The sequence below is a fragment of the Anomaloglossus baeobatrachus genome, chromosome 7 (genome assembly GCF_048569485.1).
Source record: "Anomaloglossus baeobatrachus isolate aAnoBae1 chromosome 7, aAnoBae1.hap1, whole genome shotgun sequence".
Lineage (NCBI taxonomy): Eukaryota > Metazoa > Chordata > Amphibia > Anura > Aromobatidae > Anomaloglossus > Anomaloglossus baeobatrachus.
The window spans coordinates 195,910,421-195,928,953 of NC_134359.1; the positions used below are offsets into that span (position 1 = coordinate 195,910,421).

The 18,533-nt window shown below is 42.0% G+C and overlaps 1 protein-coding gene across 1 annotated transcript in view; it reads left to right on the forward strand.

The window, feature by feature from the left end:
• Window positions 1–862: 862 nt before the first annotated feature.
• ARPC1B (actin related protein 2/3 complex subunit 1B) overlaps window positions 863–18,533 on the forward strand; it is a 73,255-nt gene continuing 55,584 nt past the window's right edge. Inside the window, exon 1 of the mRNA XM_075319061.1 lies at window positions 863–1,134. The gene's annotated coding sequence lies outside the window, so the exon portion shown is untranslated. The remainder of the gene's footprint in view (window positions 1,135–18,533) is intronic.

An 18,533-nucleotide genomic window follows, 5' to 3' on the forward strand; every position in this document is an offset into this window, starting at 1 on the left:
GTCTACGGACTCCCAGACATCTCCTGTTAGCCTGCGGCTTCCAGTACCTGTTACATGTCTGTGACCTCTAGGACATCTCCTGTTTGCCTGCAGCTTCCAGAACCTCTGCAAACGGTCTGCGGTCACTAGAAAATATCTTGTCCTGCCTACAACCTACAGTACCTCTGCTACCTGTCTTCCTTATGCTTTCCCTGCCTTCAGCACTGACAACCATGCCCCGTGTGCCCAACCGGACCTTGGTCTTGGAGGATCCACCTCACCAGGTGCACCTAGCAGGTAAATTAAAAGGAAAGGCTGACAAAGAAATATTCACCTATAGGATGTATCAGAATTTTATACAAGCCAATTTTTACTTTTTGAACAACGCTTTACCCAATTTATATTAAGACAAAAATAACTTTGACATTTAGGGTTTGAAAATCTATACCATAAAATCCATTGAATGAGTTTTCGGAATCAAACAGGAAAGTCTGGAAACAATCCTTTTCAAGGCAACATTCCAAGAGGTAAAGGTAAACCTTTCCTGTGATCAACAAGACCCCAAAAACCGGCGGTCATGAAAGGACTGACGTAGGCTTTGTATTGTATAGAATAGTGTCAGCATATTCTGAAATGCTTTGTACTTGTTCTCGTCAGCTCTGGCAATGCATAAATAAACTATTAAACCATAGGAATGTAGGGAGAGAGCTTTCACTGCACAAATTAGACCAAATGATATTGTTTTATGCATCTTTGGAAATCAACCTTCTCTGACTCCCTAATCTATTTCATCACTGACAAAAATACAAAGGGTGCAGTGTTTAGAAATGTCCCTGTAGTGCTAGACCCCCTACCCCCCCTATGTGCTCACAGAGGCCATTCTTAGTCTAGTACTTTTGGGAAAATTTGGTCATTTTAAATGTCCAGATGTGAATACGACTGAGTTCAGTCTAGAAGGAGCACTGACGAGAAGGGGGAGGGCGAATATGTTGGCTTATTTGTGGTATTTTTTTTTTTGCTTTAAGCACCTCCGCCCACACAAGGAAGTGGCTGTATTACTCAGAGAGGAAAAGAGAAGTTTTGTGAAACTGTAACAGACTTAAAACTTTCATCCCCATCAGAATCTACACTGAACGGACAGCACACGAGTCAGAGGTAGGTGTAATAAATCTGGTATTATTGATATGTTCTTCATTCGGTAACATTCTGATTTGTTTGTTGTGCAAATCAATAGCTTGATAGTGCGAGCATCAGCCTTCCTGAAACGTGCAGATATGCAGTGAGTGCGCCCGCTACAGTAAAAAGACTGTCTGCCTTCTGCCGTCTCCTGAGGTGCCGATCAAGACCAGGGAAGACCAGCACTATAGACCCCACTAAGTAGAATATATTTCATTGTCTACAGGAAGTATAGAGCATCACTGATATGTCCAAATCATGTGACTGCCAGCAACTTCAAGTCTTGTGCAAGTCGTCCCTCCACTCCACTCCCTGCATTTAGCCATTTTATGTATTTATTTATTTTTTAAATTCTAATGGATTATAATTATAGTGTCATAACAGAAAAATTCCCAAATTATGCAGATCACAAGCAAATTTATGTCATCATATACTAAAAAAAAAATTAATGGGGTTCAGCAGTAAAATAAAGTGATTTGGGTTTGTTAATAATTGAACCTACTAATATCATTAATTTATTAAAGCTGCACTGTTGACCCAATTTCACTACCATTCCCAGGTGCTCACATATAAGAGCTCTCTACCCCTTTCTCTGTGTCAACACAGGACCATTGTGTGTAAAGGGGGCTGACCGGCTAGTTCATTTCAGTAGTGACTCCGAAGTCGCTGGTACAGTTTATATATATATATATATATATATATATATATATATATATATATATATATATATATGTGTGTGTGTGTGTATCCACAATACAGTGACATGTAAAAGTTTGTGCACCCCTGGTCAAAATTAATGTCATTTTGAACAGTTAAACAAGTTGACAATGAAATGATCTCTAAAAAACATACATTTAAAGATGACACATTTCCTTTATATTTTAGGGAATAAAAATCCAAAACATTTTAATCTTTGACATTTTAAAATTATCAGAAAAACATTATGGGCCGATGCAAAAATGTGGGCTCTGGAGATTTGTGTGCTCAGGTAACTTTGACCAAGTTTTCAGACCTCAAACCTTAATTAGCCTGTTAGAGTGATGACTTGTTCACTTTCACCGTTCGGAAAAGCGAGGTAATGCTAATGTCAAAGCTTTATTAAAACTCAGCCTCCTCCAACCTTGTGCCAAAAAGCAGCAGCCATTGGTTCTTCTAAGCAGCTGCCTAGCACTCTGAAAATGAAAATGGTAGAGGCCCACAAAGCAGGTAAAGGCTATAAAAAGATAGCAAAGTGTTTTCAAGTTGCATTTTCCTCAGTTCTAAATGTAAATAAGAAATAGCCGTTATCAGGAGTAGTGGAGGTAAAGATAAGGTCTAGAAGACCAAGCAACATCTCTCTTAGAACTGTTCATAGGATTGCTAGAGAGGCAAGACCGAACATCCCCCCCCCCACCCCCACCCCCCCACACACACACTTGCCTGCAAAAGAACTTCAGGAAGATTTAGCAGACTTTAGAGTTGTGGTACATTGTTCTACTGCTCAGAGTCAGCTGCAAAAATATGGCTTTCATGGAAGAGTCATCAGAAGAAAACCTCAACTGCATCCTCACTATAAAATTCAGCATCAGGAGTCTGAAACTACATCTACAGAAGGCTGATGCATTTTGGAAACAAGTCCTGTGGATCAATGAGGTTAAAATAGAACTCTCTGGCCACAATGATTAAAGGTATGTGTGGAGAAAAAACACAGAAAAAAAGCACAGAATTTCAGGAAAAGAACATCTCGCTAACCATTAAGCATGGGTGTGGATTAATCATACTTTGGGGTTGTGTTGCAGCCAATGACATAGGAAACACTTCACAGGTAGAGGAAAGAATGAATTCAATGAAATTTCAACAACTTATTGATGCAAACATTGGCTTTTCTAAATGGACAATGATCCTAAACACGCGTCAAAGTCTACAATAGACTATCTCAAAAGGTGCAAGTTTAAGATTTTATAATGGCTATCAGAGTCCCCTGATCTGAATATCATTGAAAATCTGTGTCTAGGCCTCTTTTGAGTAGTGCATGTAAGATGACCGAGGAATCTCACAATTGGAAGACTTTTCCAAGGAAGAATGGATGAAACAAAGACTCTTGGCTGGCCACAAAATCATTTATAAGGTGTGATACTTGCCAAAGGAAATGTTACTAGGCACTAACCATGTAGGGTTCCCAAACATTTGCATCGGTCCATTTTCCTTTTTTGTTTATTTAAAAATGTAAAAGTTGAAAATATTTAATTTAATTTTGCCTAAAATGCAAAGGAAATGTGTCATCTTTAATTGTATGCCTTTTAGAGATCATTTCATTTTCAACTTGCTCAACTGTTCACAATAACAGTAATTTTGACCAGTGGTGCTCAAACGTTTGCATGCCACTGTATGAATGTATGATTTTGCAAGGGGAGAGTAAAAAATTGAATCTTTGCCTTTTAAAAATGGAAGTCCAGCTTTGTTAATGATACACAACAATTCGCGGCATAGTGGCAATATAGCAATGACTTTCTAATTTAGCCAGTCAAAGCAGTGAGCATGTAAACACACCATCATAAGCAGCACACATTATAATGTGTCTGTGGCTAACATGTTTAACCCTAGAACGCATACCTGGGGCCTCGCAGGCCTGCTAGGTCATTTGTTTTCTATGGTAGATTGAATTGCTTGCGCGTTCTAGGGTTAAGTGCCAAATATTAATTTCTATATTAGCACGTACTTATGAGCAGCAATGAAAGAGCCACATAAATACTATAATTACCCTAAACAAGCCTAGAATAAATATTCTGCTATCCTGGTGCATCAGAAACACCAACTGGTCGGTATAATATGGCGTCAGTTGTCTATTCTGCAGTTCCTTCCTGCCGGCCCTTATCAAGGACATACACACTTCAAATTAGTAATTAAATGTCCTTGTAAAGCTTGTGGACAGCCTGCCAAATCACCAAGAACAGTGTATTGTCTCCAAAGCTGCTCACATCCTTCACAACTCCCAAGTCTGGGCACAAATTGTTATTTTAGACATTCCACTTAAGTGGTTGCTGACATTGACAGTGAGCAGCATTCAGTCCATGTACTGCCATCTGTTTCTACAGGGCTATTCTGAATAAATGCAGATCTAGACTTTTATCTGACCTAGAAATGCAGCCTTTATGGGGTGCAGATGCTGAAGCTCTGGTGCCTTACTAGGGAGCAGTTTGCCAAATTTGAATATGGAGTATTGTATTAGAGAAGGCAATGGTTTTGATGAGGGTCCGTGCTGGGATCAGGCGCACCTGATTCATGAGGAGGTGCTCGTCTCATGAGCGGCATGCTCCTCCATGCAGTACACCACAAAGTTACTCCAGGCAGGCACTGGGGTGAGATTTTTGGGGGATGGAACGCCTCAGGTCGCCATGAATTAGACGAGCTGTGGCATCCCGTAGTGTCCACATCCCACCCTCCCCAGCTATGCTCAAATTGACTGGTGGGAAAATGCCAAAAGTCGCAAAATGTATGCGCAGCTCCAAATTGCACCTATATTTTGAAACTTTTCAACTATTTTACTGCAGGATTCTGTTGTAAAAACCTGGACAAATTGTGCCCATTGTGTGTCATAATCCACACAGCACAGTTTTCTAAGTACTGCTTTGCTGTTATTAGGTGTGAAACCAATGAACATTGTGAACAACACTACTCTTGATGAATATTATTTATTTATTTTTTCAGAAAATTCACTGTGTTTGAATGTTCAAGCAAAATGAACGAAATTTTATGAAGTTGTTGCCTAAATTGCATTTAAAATGCAGTTAAACTTTGTATTTTTGGTGCTTTTTTTCCTTATTGGCTTCTGAAGGGAGCATGAAAAAGAGAAATGTACAGTACAAATGAAGTTGTATTTTTACGTACAGGTTTCCAATGTTTCCAATGTTTCTCTACTAAAAATCTTATTAAAAAAAATGCTGTTTTAAATCGGTTTAAAAAATGGTTAAAAAAAATGCAATAATCAGAGCAGATTGCGTATTTTGGTAAATTAAAAATGCAGCATTTTTGCACGTTACAACATGGTTTAAAACTTGTGCTGCAGCATTTACACAGGACGTTTAAAGGGCTTGTAAGGTCTAAAACGACAAGTCTGCAGTCATTCAATGTGACCACACACTCACATCGCGCCCACTGTGCGCTGCAGGGATTTACCGGTGTCAGAGTCGGGAACGGCGGTTATGTGGTCGCGAGTATGCGAAAGACATATTCCTGGCAGATTCTGATTAGATGGTGCAGCCTCGTTCAATGCTCAATGCAGTGTATTCAGCAAGATCGCACCCTTCTAGTCAGATTCCAGCCAGGAGTCTGCATATCGCATACTCGCAGCCATGTGACGACTGTTCACAGCTCTGACATTGGAAAATCCTCGCAGTGCACAATGCACGCAATGTGGGGATTCATAAGTGTGAGGTCACATTGAATAACTGAAGACTATGTTAGAGTGATGAGTGAATATAGTCAACACTATTCGTTACTCGCACAAATATTAAGGTATTTGGGATATTCATTACTCGTCGAGCATTTTGGTATTCACATCGTGAGATTGGAATCCCCTCCTCACATGTTTGGTGCCTGATTTTCAGCCACTAAACCTGCGAGGATTGCCTGCCAATCAGAGTAATTCATAAGTCATCATTGGCCTATTTGTGATAAACAGTGCAGATTAAGGAGACAGCTGGGGGCTGGTATTCTCAGTCTGGGAAAGTCCATGGTTATGGGAGATACCTCTCCATTACCAAACCAGTGCTTGATGGTAGCTGTGATTTTTGACAAATCACAGCTGACATCAACCCTATATATTACCCTGCCTGCCTCCGCACCGGGGCAATCGGGATGAGCTGGGTAAAGAGCCACAATAGGGGCATCTAATGGGTGCACCAATTGTGGGGCAGCTGCGGGCTGCAATTTTAAGGCTGGGGAGAGCCCAATAACCATGGACCTTGCTGTCTGCTTTATCTGCACTGGTTATCAAAAAACTATAGGAGCCCACGTTGTTTTTTTAATTATTCATTTAAATAATTTTTAAAAATCATGAGGGAGCCTGTAGTTTTGATAACAGGCCAAGATAAAGCGCACAGCTGGGGCTGTAGCCTAGATAAAGCTCACACCTGGGGCTGCATTCAAGATAAAGCTCACAGCTGGTGCTGTAGCCCACAGCTCCTACTTTACTTATGCTGGTTATCACAAATAGGTGGGGTGCAGCAAGTTAAAGTGGCGTAATACTCTAACATTGTTCCCAGAAGCAACCTATGTTTCAGAAATGCATCCAGGTATCTTCCCCACACTTTTGCCATTCAATTCAGCACTTTTCCATTCATGTCACCATTTTTACAGCCGTGCCAGACATCCTGGGAGGGTCTGCCAGAAAATGATGCAAGCTTCCCATTGACTTGCATTAGATTCGTTATTCGTGATGAATACACGAATAGTACAAAATATTCTAGATGACTAATCCGAACACGAATATTTTACTATTTGTCCATCACGAAGAACAACCCCTTTAAGCATTAGATTTACTTTGGCCTCTCTGACTATTCAGACCTATAGGGCTTGTCCACTTCTAGACAACTCCTTCGTGATAGGCAGTGGTGCTATCATAATATAAAAATACTGCATACTTATCGCCTAGACCGTTCTTTTGATCGCAGCTCTGTGGTCCCTGGCGGTTCAGTGACATGGTCACATGAAAACTGCTGCAGATCAGAGTCAGAGCCAAATCACTCACAATTCCAAAGTCTGCAGTCAATCCGCAGCCAGGGATTGGCTGCAGTGGACACGTAACATGACAAAGGCTGTTGGGAGACACAACACTCGAAGGAATGACACCAGTTCAGGAGGGAAGAATGCAGTGTTAAGATTTTATAATAGGCAGTGGAGCTATTAAGAAGGGGTTGTCGAGTAGAAGACAAAACCTTTATATTTCATAAGGCTTATAGATAAATGAAGAGTGAGCAATTTCTTTATTGAGCAAGTGGTAGTCTAGTATGACGAATACTGGTTTTATTGTATATTATGAAATTATGACGTGGAATACCAGTTATCAGCCAGAATATTATTGAAAATATAGGGACTATACAAAAAAAAACCAAAAACACAATTTTCAGGTAGAGAAAAATACTTTATGATGATTGCAACAACCCAAATATTATAATATGCTGTCACTTTTATTTTTAGTAATTACTGTAAACCAAACTAAATCAAAAGAGGAAATAGCTGGAGGACTGACAAGTGTTATTCTCCGAGGAAAATCTGGTCATTTATGCAGAAATTCTGATGGAAGAATAAGAGAATCTTGCTGAGAATGCCCATGGGAGCTTTAATGATCGTTATAATGATTGTCATTTATAATGGATAACTAAAGGGGGACTGAATGGACTTTTTACAGCCTTAAAAGGAGGAGGATGACTCCAGATTAGAGAGGTGGCAAACTTTTCCCCAAAATTTGTTTTCCAGCAAATAAATTTGAAGCAAATTGAATATATTTCAATTGCCCTAAAATAAATGTGTAAAGGCCCCGTCACACACAGAGATAAATCTTTGGCAGATCTGTGGTTGCAGTGAAATCATGGACATATTGTTCCATTTGTACACAGCCACAAACCTGGCACTGATTGTCCACAATTTCACTGCAACCACAGATCTGCCACAGATTTATCTCTGTGTGTAAAGTGGCCTTAACACTCTAAGGTCTTCCAGGAGTGTATCCAAACCATTTTAATCTCTTTACCATAAACATAACCTTAGTAATATCAAAGTGACCACACCAGAGAAATGGATGGTAAACGGGTAAAAACCAACAGGCCATTTAATAACCCAATGTACTGACACCTTTTTTCAAAATCTTAAAAGGTTCAAAAATGATCTGTCTTATTCCTCTTTCACACATTTTGGTCAGTATTTCATCAGTGTTGGAATTTAAAAACCAGGAGTGTCTTCAAAACATAGAATAGCTGTAAATCATTCAATTATAGTTTTTCTCTGTAAGTTCCTGTCACGATGTCTGTGGGATAGCGGGGAACCAGGGTTCCTAGGCTATCTCTTAAGTTGGGGGCCCTATGCTATCCTTATTCTGAGGAATACCACTATACCCCTAATGGTGGTGATGCCTGAGTCTCCTTCCTGGCCCTGCTCCTGACCAGTCCTAGTCTGATTCCTCCTCCCCATCCCCCCCCCAGGGAGGGATGGGATAGGAGTATAATGAAAATCATAGAGAGAGACAAAGGGAAAACCAAAACTTTCACACAGTGTGCACACACATATAGGTAAAGACAATAAGAGATACAGGAGGAAACACAAGAGTTGGAAAGAAGCAACAAAACAAGAGTAAACTTCCACAACAAGCAAATGCACAATTTTCAACAGAGAATCTGGGAAACCACATCACACAGGCCAACATAGAAACTATAGGTGGCATGCTTAGAAGATTTCATCCAGCTTAAATAGTAGGGGAGCATAGCTCCCTTAAACATATATCTGCCCCGTGGGTGGCTGCCCACCTCTTTCATTTTGTTGACATAATCGATCCTTGTACCAACTCACTCCTCTCTTTCCCAACCTTATGTGAAAGATTTAACGTTTCGAAGGAGGCTTTCTACACATATATGAGAATACGCCACTTGGCCATGTCCGTGACCAGATCCACTTCGTTTCCCAACCTTACCCCATTTGAGAATCTCTGCAGGCAGAGTCCTTTGACAAAGGGACTAATTTCATGCATATATGGCATACTCACTTCTCACGTAGAAGTGCAGCATACAGATATGACAAAATGGGAGAGATATTAATGGAAGGAGATATCGAAACCGATGTGGCGGGTCATATGGGAGCGGACAGCATGTGATTGGCTTCCCCACCACATGTGAGAAAAGGAACCTAACAAGCAGACTAGCAGAGATTAACTCCATTTAGCTTTCCTATGCATCAGCACACAGCAGGTCAACGCCCGAGTCTGCCTCTGTTGATCCCAAACAGCAGAGAAATACAAATACTGATGCAAACATTCTGTGTGAATGAGGCATTAGTCACTTGTGATTAGGCTGATGGTTCTGTGCAAAACCTGATGGTTTCACTTTTAGAGGTAACATCCTCCTGCTGTAAGTGAGATGAGTGATGTCCCATTTATTCTATTATGGCCTCTGCTTCATCCCCCGTACTATGCTTGCTGTAGACCAATTGTGGCTTGGTTTATTACTACTACTGCTTGGGAGGCTGGTGGTGCTAGTGGCAGTAACTCCTACATTCTTATCCATTGGATTTTTGTTTCTTTTATACTTCAACGTCCAATACCATTACCCCTTTTTCTTTTACCATACATTTTGCACAGCATTATAATTAGTGTTTTTTATTAATTATAAACTTTTGACTATTTTTTTAGTACTAATTATTCAACTCTTGCCAAGAAGGATATATCAATACATTCTAGGTAGATACGTAACTGTACAAAACTTTTATTTGTATTTTTTAAAAACAATTATTCCTGGCTTAAAAAAATACAACTGCAAAAGAAATGCAAAAACTCTGTACAGCCACATGTGATTAACAAGCATATCGTCTGACACTGATTTCAGATTTTTTTCTCTCTGTAAATCCTATTTGCTGCCGTGTTTCTGCTTTTGAGTACATTCTGAAAGAGGAACAAATGTGTAATTATACTTCAAATCCAGCAGGACATATGCCAGCTACTCCATATTACTGATCATTCACAGACTGGCACTGCTGCTGGCATCTCTCTTATCTCTACCTCCCCCATCACATGAATCTCTCAATTATTCCCAGCCTATTACTCTCATTTTCTTCCCTGTTGCAGTTACACAAGATATTACTGTCTGGAGTTGTATCGCCCCTGCAGCAGTCGAACTGCTCGGTTCCGGGGTTGCTGTGGCTCGAGGGTATCCGGACCTGGCGGCTTGCGGCCACTTCAAATGTAAAGGGGAGTTATTTACAAGGGATAGTTCGTGACGCCACCTGTGGTTCGCGGTAAGGGGAGTACCGCCGCTGCCGATGGGAGTACCCGGGGGAGATGGAATGGGGCAACCAGATGGTGATCCCTCCACGGGTAGGGGAAACCCTGGGACTCTGGATGGAAGTGGATGATAGCATTGTGCAGGCTATGCGGGCAGGCAGGACGCAGGGTATGCAGTGTACTCACTCAGGCTGTGTGGATGTGGCACAGTCATTAAGCAGACTCTGAATAAAAAAATTAAACAAGGGAGTGCATGTGAAGGGTCTGGGAGATAGCGGTGAGGAGGAGAAAAAGAAACTGCTCACCTGATGTGGTTGTGCAGCCCTCGCACAACTACGGTGTAAGATGGGAGTGTGGTGTCAGTCATCTTCTGACCTGTTAGCCCACGATGTCCATCCAGGGAAGCAGATTCCTGAAGAGCTGGTCACGTGACAGATCACTGGGCGTCTCTGGTCATTTGACCTCCGTATCAAGCAGCTCTTGCCGTGAACCCACAGAGGGGAAGATCAGCAGTAAAGTATAGAAGCACAGTCTGATAGAGCGCTAAGGAGGCCACAGTATTAGAAAACAATAAATTCTACAAAAATTAATCTATCAGCCACAACGCATTTCGATATACACAATATCTTCATCAGGTGGATGAATCCACCTGATGAAGATATTATGTATATCGAAACGCATTGTGGCTGATAGAAAACAATAAATTCTACAAAAATTAATCTAATACTGTGGCCTCCTAAGCACTCTATAAGACCGTGCTTCTATACTTTACCATTAAGCAGACTCTGACACAGAAGTAAACCAAGTCTCTGGGTGCCGGTGCCACTGCCACTCGGGGGAGCTCGTCCGGGTATCCGTCCCTACTGGTACTGCTTATTGGTCCGGAGCCTGCCTTCATGCACAATTGTAGAAGTTCCTAAGTGACCATTCAGCCTGAAGGTGTCAGGGTCCTGCTCCCCATGTTGAAATAGTGGAGCTGTGCTCTTGATGGCTAACACTTGGGATTTCTGTAGGACGCATAAGCTGGAAAGCCCTATTCCCCTCGTTGTGTTGGTGCCTTTGATCTCTGAGCTCTTGGGGAAAGTTCATAAAGAGACTATCCTCCACAGGTGAATTATCAGGTTGCGTGAATGCCGACCGTTCTCCACAACTAAGTCAGTACACCCTTCTCCATGACCCTGTGACCGGGTCTCCGACTCCTCTGGTCCCAGATCATCGTCTGCGACCCAACCAAAATCACACAGGGAGCTACAACTCCCTCAGCTCCTCACTCTCTGAGGGCTACTACTGAACTCCAGGGAGCTGCTACTTCAAGCTCCTCACTCTTTGGGAGCTACTGCTGAACTGACTTCCTCCCTTCCACCAGTCTACCTGACCCCTAGGCGGGTGGCCCTTTTCCACCAAGACCACCCACTGGTGTGCCTGACAGGGTGTGGTGTGAGGTCTGGTTAGGATTTGAGTGCTGATGAAAGCAATACCAGTGTGTAGGAATCCAGAACCATGGAGGTTGAGTTCTGCACCAAAAGAGAACGGGGTGCAGTTCCCTGTGACACCCTGATAGAGTCAGGGACGTCACAGAGTTTTTGTCTAATGTTTTAGGAATTTCTCTTCCTATCCCTGTTATTGAGCTGTGAGCTCTAAATTCCTCTCACTATCCTAAAATCACCTTAAAATAGCTGCTGCATTCCCAGCCTAGGCTTTTATACAGGCTTTGATAGTGCCTCCTAACTGGCTGTGATGTGATAGCTGAAAAGCATTATGAAGAATCCTGCAAGGTCGTGGCTTATGTGATGTTAGCCTTCTGTGACTGATGCAATCTTCTGCAATGTGTAAAATGCTGGCAGGCATTTTTTTGGCAATTCCCGCAAATCAATCACATATTGTTTGTCCTGTGAATTTCATAAAACTCTTTAAATCTTTAAATTTAAAAATGAAATTGATTCAATTATCTCTACTCAAGATATTTTATTTATGGTGATTGTTTTCCATTTATGGGAAAAGGCTCGATCACAGACCTTGGTACATTTTAAGTCAAAGTTTTCTAGTTAAAAAAAAATAATAAGTTTGAAATATCCTGAGGGCATATTAGCAAGAGTAGATCGTCTCTGGAGAACTACACACTACTACACAACACAGAAAGCAATTGATCCATGTGCAAGACTGCTAAAGATTTCCGTTATTCCACAAGGCTGATTTTACACCATTTCTTTCTAATGAAAAAGAAGTCCTAGATCATGGCAGAAATTAATGGCAATTTTTTGTATTTATCTTATGATGTTGTGGTTTATAATGTCTTTACAGGCCAACCATTAATGACAAATTATTTATAAATTGAAATATCTCTGTTACGAACAACTCTAAAGTCCTAATCCTGGAGGAAGCTTATAGGGGTATATTCACATGACATTGGGAGTATTTTTGGACTCTATGGTACAGAAATAGGCCAAAAGAAACTTCCCTATAGTATATGACAATCAGGCTCTATGAATGCAGTGATAACGTCAACTCAGGGGTTGGTAAAGGGGTTTTCCAGTTTGAAAAACATACTGTTCTTTACTCGCCCTCCCTGAGTCCAGTGCTGAGTTTCTGGCACTATTCCTCGTATCTGTTATTGTCTGCAGCGCTGACATAATGTCGACAGCACGGCAGCCAATCAGTGAACTTAGCAAGAGATGTTGAGCTCTCTGATTGGCTGCAGAGGTGTTGATGTGACATGAGCACTGCAGACAATAGACAACTGGAGCAGTGACAGGCACTCAACAATAGACCGGGGAAGGTGATTACAGAGGTTTGGTTTTTTTTGTAAATTGTGTTGAGGGAGCAGGTTTTTACTAATCAGGAAAATCCATGTGTAGTAGGGGATTCCGACTGGTACATGTAAGTTAGGAAATGATCCTTGATGAACATGTATTGACAGGTCCGCTGATATGAGGGGTGCAGATTGCTGCATCACTGTGAAGGTGGTCTGAGGTGGTAGTCGAGGGCGATGGGCTGCTCCTCCAGCAGCACTCCTCCTTCGGTGGTCCGCATCCCTGCAACCTCCACAGAGCAAGGGGGAAGGGATTGGTTGCAATGTTCCTGGCTGGGTGTGTGATGTTTCTATGTGCAAGCCATTGCCTGTGTTTAGGCGCTTGTGTTGACCAAGATTCTTCCATTGGGGAGTCACAGACACAGATACCGATTTATTTTTCAACAGTCTTTAACTCAATATTACGCACAGTATTTCCAACACATCGTCACTTTTACAGTACAATCAACATCACGGAACAGTTTTACTTTAGGCTATTGGCACCACAGTTTCACACAATAAAGTGATAGAGCCCATATGGCCATAGTCTCGTCCCACCCACAGGGACCCATTCTGTGTAATTGTGTCGACTGCCATCGGACAAAGCTCGTCTACTGTACCCACCATGTTGACCTGTTTGCCTAAGTCTATGCCAAGCCTCTACTTTAGGACTAGTACTGCTGGAGTCAGGCCACTGACCGGGAAACCTCTCTAGAGTACAGGCCTCGTACTCACGACTTGGGAATGGAGATGACCCTCTAGTCATTCCTGATTGGTGTCCTTCTCGTGTGCTCTGTTCCCGGTTTGACCCTCAGTGTCAGGTCTCAAATATCACAAATACCTGCTTTCTTTGGCCTAAGGTATCTGACGGGCTTAAACACTTCTTCTTGCTATACTACCCACTTGTACAGTTTTCTAACTACTCCTGCTTGACTGACTAAACTCGGATGGAGTATCCTGCAGCTGGCTCCTCCTCCTGTTACCGACTCACAGACCTTAACTGTTCTCTGACCAAGTCCTCCTGCCACTAGGCAGAACCTGTTTTCTTTACCAGGGAGTAGTAGCCAACCCGGACACTAGTTGGCCACATTTATACTTTAAACATAAATTGCATACATAAACACAGTTCACATTATTGTGATTCAATGACAATCAGTGTTGAAGGAATTTTGTGCAAACTTAAAAGTGCTCATTTTTGTCTTTTGCTTTTTTGTGTGTCTTTTTACAGCAAAAAGTTGCACGTTCCAATAAAATTTCACTAAAATCGCAAGTGTACATAAAATCATTGCAGTGATGCATGGAGTACATTTGTACAAAAAAATTGCAAAATTTGCAATTGATGTGTCTGCTATAAAAACGTAAAAACATCCACATTAGCTGACAATAAAGGGAAAAAAATCAGGCGAACGTAAATAAAATAGGCGTGAAGAAAAGTGCAAATTAAAAGAGGTTCAATTCAAAAACAGGGTAAAAACATCAAAAACTAGACAAAAAAATAGTCAGAAATGCATGTTAGCCTTTGGACAAGTTGAGCACAGTATGAGGACTGTGGCTGTTACGCTGTGGTTTGAATAGGGGAAGGAAACCTTTTTCTGTATAATGGCTTCTTTCACAACCTCAGCCCAGTAAACCTGTCTCACGGACACTCGCAGAGCTACATGCCGCTGACTTCTCATTTGCTCACTTCTGATCACCAAACACTTCCCATCTCAATGATGCTTCATAAACCCAATAAATGTAGGACTGAAAAGTGTTAATGGGGAACTTAGCAAACTTTTTAAAACCCTTTAATGAAGCAATTTTCAAATTTTCCTTTTTATTTTTTTCTTCTTCTTCCAAGAGTCAAAACCTTCTTTTTTTTCTGTCGACATAGCTGTATGAGCGCTTGTTTTTGCAGGGTGAGTTATATTTTTGAATTTCACTATTTATTTTACCTTACAATGTACTAAGAAAAGTGAAAAAAATCCATGTGAGGTGAAATGTTGAAAAAATTCAATTCCTGCATAGTCCATGACGTATGATTTGCTATGAGGTGGTAAGGGTTAATTAAGCTCCAGGAATTGCAAAGTTATGCATTTTTGTAATGTTATCTTATTTTGCTTCCTTCTCTCCCACACACCACACTGCCCAGTATATTAGATGCTCCTTTCTACTGGTGCTCAGCAATATCTCTTCACTACATTAACAGAGTATGGGAATTCACCAGTCTGGGGCTTTCTGATCACCACCCCGTCCTCTGATTGTCCTACTCTCAAACTATTCTACTAAAGCCCAGTATTGTAGTAGTATTGTTCAATAATCATCAAAAAGAGCAACCCATCTATACTCCATGATCACATCGCAAGGGGACCTATGGCATTGGTGGGGAACCCCACCCTGAATTGCAGAAGACCCTTAAGCCCGCTTTACACCTTGCACTTAAGCATACCATATCGTATGCGATCGTACCCGCCCCCATCGTATGTGCGACACGCTCAATTTGTTGAATGTGTCGCACAATCAAATAACCCCCCGTCACACGTACTTGCCCGTCCATACGACCTCGCTGTGGGCGGCGAACATCCACTTCCTGGAGTGGGAGGGACGTTCGGCGTCACATCGATGTCACGCTGCAGCCCGCCAATAGAAGAGGAGGGGCGGAGATGAGCGGGACGTAAACATCCCACCCACCATCTTCCTTCCGCATTGCCGGCGGAAGCCGCAGGACGCAAGTAAGATCTGTTCATCGTTCCCGGGGTGTCACACACTGCGATGTGTGCTACCCTGGGTACGATGAACAACCTGACGTTCAATTTTTAGGAAATGAACAACGTGTATGCGATGAACGTTTTACCGTTCAATCGCAATCGCACGTAGCTGTTACATGCTACAATGTAACTTACAATGCCGGATGTGCGTCACTTACGACCTGACCCCGCTGACACATCGTGAGATATATAGTAGCGTGTAAAGCGGGCTTTAGAGTTTAATGGTGGCATCTAAGTGATAGAAAAAAAAGGAATAACTAAAAAAAAGAAATTTTTATATTTATATGATTTTCACATAGGCTTTCAGAAAACACTCTGTCTGGGAGATATAAAATTGACCTTCCTACCAGCAAATGAGGAAAAAGTGAAATTTCAAAGGATATTTGTAAAACTGAGGCAGTCTTTGCAACCAGTCCCCATGATATCTAAAGTTGACTTGTAGACTATACATTTATTATAAGGTAGCTTTAGTCCTCCCAATTAGAGATGAACAAACCCAAACTGTAAAGTTCAGGGTGTGCACTGGTCTCCTAGTATTCGGTTCTTAAGTGAAAACACGGATTTATCACAGAAGTCTGTGTTACTGTTCAGGTTCACCACCCAAATAAAGCATGTTGTAAGACTGCAGCACAGCCAATCAACAGGCTTTTGGGCTGTGAACCCTTCCTTATCCATCACAGATATGCCAAGTATTAACATGGCTGTGATTGGCCAACGCACCATGCGATTCAGTCTGTATAAAGGTCGGACCATGGGTGGCGCTGCCATTTCTTTCTCAGCCTGGTGCAGAGTGCCGTAATATAGCCTGGTGCAGAGTGCCATAACAGCCTGGTGCATAGAGAATAAATAAAAAAAATGGCGTGGGGTCCCCTCTATTTTTGATAACCAGCACAGATAAAGCAAACAGGTCTCCTTTGCAGGACAATTGTTCTGTTATTACCTTCAATATGCTTCTTTTTGCAGCCCTCTAGCCCTTACTACGACCATTTTACAGCATCAAAGTTCCAGGTCTCCATTGATCTATAAGGAGTCCGGGGTAAAGTCAGGGTCATGAACCAAACGTTTAACTAAAATCTGATCAAGCTCTTCAAACCCTAACTTCCACCGGTCCACTCATCCATACTCCAAATACTTTAGATTGTTGAAGCTTGAACAGACTTATCCGACTCTGTCCCATATAGGACAGCACGGTGGCTCAGTGGTTAGCACTGCAGTCTTGCACTACTGGGGTTCAGGGATAAAATCCCACCAAGGACAACATGTGCAAGGATTTTATATGTTCTCACAGTGTTTGCATGGATTTCCTCCCATACTCTGAAGATATACTGATAGGGAACTTAAGGGGGCTTTACACGGTAGCGATATCGGTAACGATCGGTACCCATATCGCTAGAATGCGCACCCGCCCCCATCGTTTGTGCGACACGGGCATATCGCTGCCCGTCGCGCACAAAATCGCGCTCCCCCGTCACACGGCTTACCTGCCCTGCGACATCGCTCGGGCCGGCGATCCGCCTCCTTTCTAAGGGGGCGGGTCGTTCGGCGTCACAGCAACGTCACACGGCAGGCGTCCAATAGAAGCGCAGGGGGGGAGATGAGCGGGACATAAACATCCCGCCCACCTCCTTCCTTCCGCATTGCCGGTGGACGCAGGTAAGTTGATGTTCCTCGCTCCTGCGGTGTCACACACAGCGATGTGTGCTGCCGCAGGAACGAGGAACAACATTGCTAATTAGAAATAAACGATTTTTGGTTTTAGAACGAGGAACAACATCACTAATTAGAAATAAACGATTTTTGGTTTTAGGACGAGCTCTCCACAGCAAACGATTTTTGCTGCTTTTGCAATCGTTTTAGATCGCACAAAACTGTTACACGCTATGATATTTTTAATGACGCCGGATGTGCGTCACAAACAACGTGACCCCGACGATAAAACATTAACGATATCGTAGCGTGTAAAGCCCACTTTATACTGATAGCGAATTGTGATCCCGAAAGGTGACAGTGATGATCACATCTGTAAAGCGCTGTGGAATTATTAGTGCTATATAACAGTAAAATAAATATGAAATTTCTACAGATTTTAGAAAGGGACTTTGTCTGCTCTTTGATCAACAGTTGCAAAGTTTGATTAACATAAGTAAATTGTGAAATGATGCCACCTTGTTTAGACCGTAGTCAGAGAATAATAATGCAAAGTGCTACCATGAATTCTGGACTATCTCAGAAACAATCAGAGCTAATTTTTACCTATAAAGGGAGAAGAGATTGGCCTTGATTCTAGTACCCAAGTAAGTGATGGAATCGGAGCACCATTGTAATGGTGATGAAGTACACCGACTTTGTTTGACTGCCGAAATCTAGGCAATGTTTCAGACTCCACTCGTCAACATTCACTTTATATCCTGAGACTTTACGAAAAGTCAGTTGTGAACATAATGTAATTATTTGTCTGCTTCTGTTTGGCCTCAAAGAGGACCTGTCGTAAGGTCAAAAGTGGACAGTATTTTTTTTATTTTCTTCTCCCTACTCCTCTGACCCATCAGTTGTTTGTTGTTTTAGTTTTCTTTTTTATCCTCTATATGATTCGATAGATAGGGGCCTTTTCTATTCAGTGCTTGGTTTTCCATTCTTTACAAGTGGGCAAAGCTCACAGGATAATAATGAAGAGTAGCCTGAAGACTTGGAACTGGAGACTAATGTAAGACTAATGTGAGAAATCCTTCATTGCAGTGGCGTAGCAAAGGGGGGGGGGGGCGGAGGGGGCGGTCCGCCCCAGGCAGCACGTGTCAGGGGGGCGGTATTTTGGGGGGAAAAATAAAAAATAGAAAAACATAGAAGAAATAATAATTGTTCATTAACCTCTTTACGACCC